Source organism: Myotis myotis, unplaced genomic scaffold, assembly GCF_014108235.1.
Source record: "Myotis myotis isolate mMyoMyo1 unplaced genomic scaffold, mMyoMyo1.p scaffold_m19_p_5, whole genome shotgun sequence".
Taxonomy (NCBI): domain Eukaryota; kingdom Metazoa; phylum Chordata; class Mammalia; order Chiroptera; family Vespertilionidae; genus Myotis; species Myotis myotis.
The window spans coordinates 108,847,262-108,854,272 of record NW_023416357.1 but is presented as its reverse complement, the minus strand read 5'-3'; the positions used below and the strand labels follow the sequence as shown (position 1 = coordinate 108,854,272).

The 7,011-nt window shown below is 50.1% G+C and overlaps 1 non-coding gene across 1 annotated transcript; it reads right to left on the bottom strand.

Moving 5' to 3' along the window:
- TRNAL-UAG lies at positions 1-82 on the bottom strand. Its single transcript has one exon. It is a non-coding gene; the product is annotated as a tRNA-Leu (tRNA).
- Positions 83-7,011: the final 6,929 nt, after the last annotated feature.

Here is a 7,011-nt window from a genome sequence, read left to right as displayed (position 1 = left end):
TGGCAGCGGTGGGATTCGAACCCACGCCATCGAAATGACTGGAGCCTAAATCCAGCGCCTTAGACCACTCGGCCACGCTACCTCCCGCTCGCTGCGGGTTCCATTGAGACTATATCAGGCTAATGACGTGGCTCCCTACGCGACAAGCCCCGCCTTCGTGGTCATGCGCATGCTCAATATCAGTCTAGCGGCCTCTCGGGTTCATGCTAAGCCCTGGCCTCCCTCTGCATCTGGGAGTCACCGTGCCCTAGCGACTTGCAACAGTGGCTGCGTCGGACACAGCATTCTGAAGGGAAGGAGAGTTTCTCGACGTTAAACATTAATGTTCAGTCGTGTGGTGTGTGTGCAATTGATCCTCCATGAACGTGTATCTACCGCCCACGGCCACCTGGGGGCGCGGCGGCGGCGCGGCTCTTGCCCGCCGACCTGGGGTCTCCGGGGAATCGGCCGGGTCCCACCCTGCGAGCTCTCTCCCCTACCTCCGGGCACCTCTGCAGGCCTGGGGCGCCCTGGTCTGCTCCCTGCCCGATTTCCAGGGAGGGCAATCACCGAAGATTGTTAGGGGTCGTTGGCACGTGTGGGCGCCCTCCAGCACCTCAGAGGGCGGCACACCTGAGGCCAGTAACTGGTCTCCGCCGCCCAGGCAGAGCCCGCTCTCCTCTGGGTTTCAGTGTGGTTTCTTAATGCAGTAAGGACGCAGCAAACCTCCGTTTCCGCCGCCCAGAGGGTTGCCAGTTTGCATATTTGCTTCAAATATTTTCTAGTAACAAAGTAAATGAACACCGTAGATAAGAGTCAAGTCTCCTTTGACATTGCCAAGTTCTGCTTCCCTTCCTCCTGCCTCAAGAGTTGCCATTCCTTTTAGTCCGTTTGTTTCCTAATGATACACACACACACAGGCTTATCCATTCGCATGCATATTTAAGGAAAGTAAACAGAAATGCAGCATAGTAAAGGCAGTTATTACTAAGTGGGTGTCGTCGGCTGAATAATACCCCCACCCAGATGTCCTCATCCAAATCCCCAGAAGCTGTGAATGGGTTACTCTCTGTGACAAAGGGACTCTGCAGAGGTGACTCAAGTAAGGATCTTGAAAGGGGGAGATTACCTGGTGGGCCCACTGTAATCGCAAAGGTCCTTATAAGGGAGAGGCAGGAATTAGAGAAGGTGTGAACACCAAAACAGGTTGGAGTGGTGCACCCACAAGCCAAGAAATGCAGGCGGCCTCTGGCAGCTGGAAAAGGTAAAGTATATGATTCTTCCTTAGTGGCCCTGAAAGCAGGAACAGGAGTGGACGGACAGCTTGATTTTCGGGCTGCTGACCTCCAGAACTGTAAGACAACTATGGTGTTTTAAGCCACTGGATTTGTGGTGATTTGTTATAGCAGCAGTAGGAAGCCAATACAGTGGGTAAACCCACTGCTCCGGAACCACACAGCCTGAGCCTTGACCAGCTGCGTGACTTCAGGAAAGCGGCTTCTCTCTGGATCTCAGCCTCTCATCCCTGTTAATGGGATGATAATAATAGTACCCACCTCACAGGACTTGCTGTGAGAATTAAATTCATTCATTGTGCAAGTATTTCTTGAATGCCTACAATGTGTCAGGCACAGTTCTGGGCACGTGGCCACATCAAAGTGGATTAAATGTGGTAATGTGTTTCAGGCACTTTAACAGACCCCTGGTACATAGTGAGGGGGTAACGGGGACTCCAGGGACCTGAGATCTCCATGCCCTCCTAGTACCTCCCAGCTCACCATGGGAGTTCTTACAGGGGCACTGCTCACGGGTGGCATTCCACAAAATCTCCCCCACTCCCTGCCCTCAAGCATGTATGAGTCTCTTCCAGGGTGACAACTTGTCCCTGCTAGAATGTCCACTCTAGGAGAGCAGGTGACGGTGTCTTGTTAACCCAATGCTATAGCCTCAGGACCCAGTACAGTGTTGCAACAATACTATTCCTTGACCAATGGTTTTTATATCCTTGGTTGGGGTCACTCCCTCTTGCTATGTGGACTTAGACAAAAGCAGAGGCAAATGTTTCTGTGGAGCTGCCCAGCAGGAGGGGGCCAGGCTGTGGCCCATCTTCAGGATGATCATCCACTCCGGCCACAGAAGGCAGCAGAGCCCTCTGCGGGTGACCCTGCGTGGCCAGCGACGCACTGCTTGCTCCAGTAGTCAGACCATTTGCCAGCAGTCACCCTACTCCTCCCACCCGCCCCCGCCCTCCCCCCCGCCTCCCCCTCTCATAATGAACTCAGGTCAACACTGATTCCCATGACTAGGGCTGAGCTGGGAGAAGGAGAGCTGCTGCCAGGGCTCTCAGACCCTCATGGCAGAGGCTTCCTGCCAGAAAGGCCACGAGCTCGGCGCCTCGGGCCAGAGCTGCTCCGCTTCTCAGGGTTTCCACCTTCACGAGCGAGGCTGCCCCTGCCCGGCCAGGGCAGGAGGCCGCGGAAACAAAGCAACAGGCCCGTTCAGTTTTTGTTCTTTTAAGTGACATTTAAAAATAACTTTTGCAAAGGTAATACAGGTGCCTTGTTGAAACCTGAGCAAAGAAAGAAAAGCACGAAAAGAAAAGAAAATCACCTTTAACTTCTCCGTCCAGGGAAACCATCAGCGCTGTGGTAAAGGAAGGCACTTTCTGACGTTTCACATTTGAAGTGCAACATAATGCATGCTCACTGTGAGTTTTTTCAAATGTCCAGTCATATTTATGACGTTAAAGGGACATCCTCTTCCTCACCACTGCCCTCCTTCACAACCAAACCCCACAGCTCACGAATACCGTGGAGAGTGACGGCCTCGCTGCCTCCTTCCAGGTGTCGTCCTCTGCAGACGTTCGGGCAAGCAGAACCAGAGGCTCCACAGGCCTGCCCCTGAGCCTGGGGTTTGCCTTCGGAAGGGAAAGGGAGAAACACACCATCCAGATGTGACCGCTGTCCGACCCTCATGTTAGGTCAACGCGATCCAGGCCAGAACAAAGATTGTTTCCCTACGTCCCCTCGGAGGCTGCCCGGTGGGCCCTCCCTGTGCCCCCCAGTGCGCTGGTTTGTGCTGGTTCCTGGAACAGCCCTTGTTCTTCCCAGGCAACCATGTAAGGCATTTTCCCTCATCTGGGTCGGGCCGGGCCCCAGTGCCCCATCTATCCTGCCCTGCCCTAAATAACTCCTTCACGCCTGCCCCGTGGCACAGAGCAAAGCCATGCGGGCCCAAGGTGCACCTCCTGTGTAAGTCCCCTTAATAAACTCTTGGTGCATTCATGGAGTGTCAGCCTCTTTGTCTGGTCTCTTGGCCTGAGAAATGTTACTGGACACCAAAAGACGGAAGAGTGGTCATTTCATAACTTCTTCCTGTAGCTACCAGTGGGCCAGCAGATGGCTCTGCAATGGGCTTTGCTTCTCATGCCCAGTAAGCCCATTGCCTTCTGAGCCAAGGAGGTAAGCCAAGGACTAGTACATGCATGTTACATGCATGGGACATTACTTAACATGCTTGACCAGGTCAGGACAATGGCCTGTTCCAGAAACCAGCACAAAGCAGGAAGCAGGGAAGGGGTGCCGATTTATGTCAGAATGAACACTGGTTCCCGTCAGACAAACCTTGGCGGGGGTGTTTGTGAGAACAAATCTCCATTCTGCCCCGGGCCCAGCGCACAGGACAGACAGTGGACACTTCATGGAACAGCCTCTCCTTCACCTCTAGGCTCTTCATATAAATGAAGCCAGGCAGTATGTTGCCTTTTGTATAGACTAGTAGCTCATTTAGCAAAATGTTTTTAAGGACCCTAGCCGGTTTGGCTCAGTGGATAGAGCGTCAGTCTACAGACTAAAGGGGTCTGGGTCTGATTCCAGTCAAGGTCACATGCTGGTTCGAGTCCAGTCAAGGGCACATGCCCGGGTTGTGGTCTCGAGCCCCAGTTGGGGGTGTGCAGGCAGCAGCCGATCAATGATTCTCTCTCATCATTGATGATTCTACCTCTTTCTCCCTCTCTCTTCCTCTCTGAAATGAATAAAAAAATATTTTTAAGGTTTGTCTATGTTGTAGCATGTATCAGTGTTTCATTCCTTTTTATTGCCAATATTTCATTGTATGTATGGATATGCCACATTTAAAGAAATTTATTTTTAATATAAGTATTTTTATTGATTTCCGAGAGGAAGGGAGAGAGAGAGAGAGAGAGAGAGAGAGAAACATCAATGATGAAAGAGAATCATTGATCAGCTGCCTCTTGCACGCCCTACAACAGGGATTGTAGGTGATTGTAGGTGATTACGGCCAGGGCACATGCCCGTAACCCAGGCATGTGCCCTGACCGGGAATTGAACTGTGACCTCCTAGTTCATAGATCGATGCTCAACCACTGAACCACGCTGGCTGAGCTTAAAATATGTTTTTATTGATTTTTTTTTTTAGAGAGAAGGAAGGAGGGGGAGAGAGAAACATAAATGTGAGAGTGTAACATCTATCAGCTCCCTCCTGCTGGATCCGGTCCACAACCCGGGCCTGAGTCCTGACTGGGAGTTGAACCAGCCCCTCTTGGTGCACGGGCCCATGCCACCAGCTGCGCCGCACCGCCAGGGCTGGCATGCCACAGTTTAACATCCAGGCAGCGGCTGGTACACATTGGAGCTGTTTCCACTTTTCGGCCATTATAAATAATGCTGCTGTGAACATTCATATGTACCTTTCTGTGTGGACATATGTTTTCATTTCTCGTGGCTGTATGCCTGAGAGTGGAATTGCTGGGGCATATGTAGCCCCATGTTTCATATTTTGAGGAATTGCCAAACTGTTGTCCATTTTCCGTTCCTGCTAGAAGTGTATGAGGTTTCTAATTTCCTCAGATCCTTGTCAACACTTGTTAGTATCTGACTTTTTTATTATAGCCGTCGTAGTGTGTATGATTTTGAGTTGCGTTTTTTAATGGCGAATGATGTTGAATATCTTTTCATGTGCTGATTGGTCACTTGTATATCTTCTTTAGATAAATGTCCAAATCTTTTGTCCATTTTTAAATTGGGTTACTTATTATTATTGAGTTGCAAGAGTTCTCTATGTAGTCTAGTTACACATCCTTTATCAGGAAAGATTTTTTGAGTATTTTCTCCCACTCTCTGAGTTGCCTTTTCACTTTCTTGATGGTATATTTTGCATCCTGTGGGTTGAGTCCTGTGGATTACCTGGTGAAGGGTAAGGGGGAAAACCCAAACCCATGTGGGCAGGGAGAGGGGTTTTCCCAGCGGAGGTGGGCTGTCTCTCAGGGTGTGAAGAGGTGATGTTTGTCCTCGTGAGGGAAGGAAGGGCAGGCGTAGGACCAGGCGGGGAGCAGGCGTGGAGCCGGAGTGCGCCGACAAAGCGTCCCTGGTACAGGGTGTGTTTTCCTCTTGGACACTTGGCATTGAGGAGACGGTTTGCTTTTCTCCTGTGTTTAATCCTGTGTTGTTACCCCAAAGCTCTTCAATAAAGACAAGCAGCCTTGTGTGATGGTTAAGGAAGGAATGATCGGGCCCACACCTCCTTGCTGAGGCCACTCGGGACACCTGTTCCTAAAGCTACTGGACGTGATGCTTTCTCCTCCTGAGCTCAACTCCATGCCACTTCTTCAGAGAAGCCTTCCTGACCACGTGTGCCTTATAACCTCCCATGGTCCCAGGTGCTTTCCACTCATAACACACCTCGCAGTTTATAACGGTGTGAAATTTTCGTTTTCCCTTTTCCTACCTCATTAGACGGCTGGCCTTTCCCCGACTCTTAGCACAATACTTGGCACACAAGAGGAGCTTAATAAATATGTGCCATGCCTGCTGGTGTGGCTCAGTGGTTGAGCATCGACCTATTAACCAGGAGGTCATGGTTTGATTCCGGGTGGTCAAGGCACATGCCCAGGTAGTAGGTTCGATCCCCAGTTGGGGGTGTGCAGGAGGCAGCCAATCAATGATTATCTCTCATCATTAATGTTTCTGTCTCTCTCTCCCTTCCTCTCTGAAATCAATAAAAATATATATTCTTTAAAATAGATAAATAAAATTGTGCCATAAGAATGAATGCCCAGAAACACTAGGTTTACATCCGACCAGCCAACAACTCTCTGGAAAAGAGATTCGCTTTTTTGTGACTGCTATAAAGGACCCAGATAAGTGTCTCATTGGGTCACATGCTCATCCCAGAACCAATCAATAGGGGAAAGGGGTAGAATATACTAATTGGCCAGGTCCGGTCATGTGTCCTCTTGAAGCCAGGGGCGTGGGGAGGGCTGTTCTCATAAACAGAGAATGAGAGTGGGGGCCGCTTCCCTGAAGACAAATGAAGATGTCTGTGCAAAGAAGACCCCTGCTGAGCAGACAAAGCTTACAGAGGCTCAGCCCTAGCCGGTTAGTTCCGCGGATACTATTCAGACGTTGTTCCACATGAATTAAAGGGCCCAAATCATGCCAGGAAAACATGCCCCAAACCATAACACTGCCCCCACCAGCTTGAAGGGTGGTACTCATGCATGTGGGGTGCATGCTTTCATGCTGTTTCCACCAAATTCTCACTCTGCCATCTGCATGATGCAACTGGAAACGTGATTCATCGGACCACATGACTTTCTTCCAATGCTCGACTGTCCAATCCTTGTGTTCCTGTGCGAATTGGAGACGTTTTATCTTGGTAACTGCAGACAGCAAAGGTGTTCGAACAGGCCTTCGGCTTCCATATCCCATACGATGCAGTGTACGGCTAATTTGCCTACAAACGTCAGGTGGTCATAATAATCTGGCCACTCAGTGTATATATATATACAAATTACAGAGGCTCAGGGAAGTTAATAGCTTGCCCATGGCCATAGAACTATAAGTTGTGCTGTCTGTTTACTTTTTTGGGGGGTGGGGGGCATTGGTCTGGCTTTGGGCTCAAAGAGATTAGACTCTTTGTTTCTGCCTGACTTTCCCATAGTAAGAATTTCAGGTGCAATTCTGTCTTTTGCCAAAAGCCAGAGAAGTTTTCTTGATGTGACCAAAGGAGCCA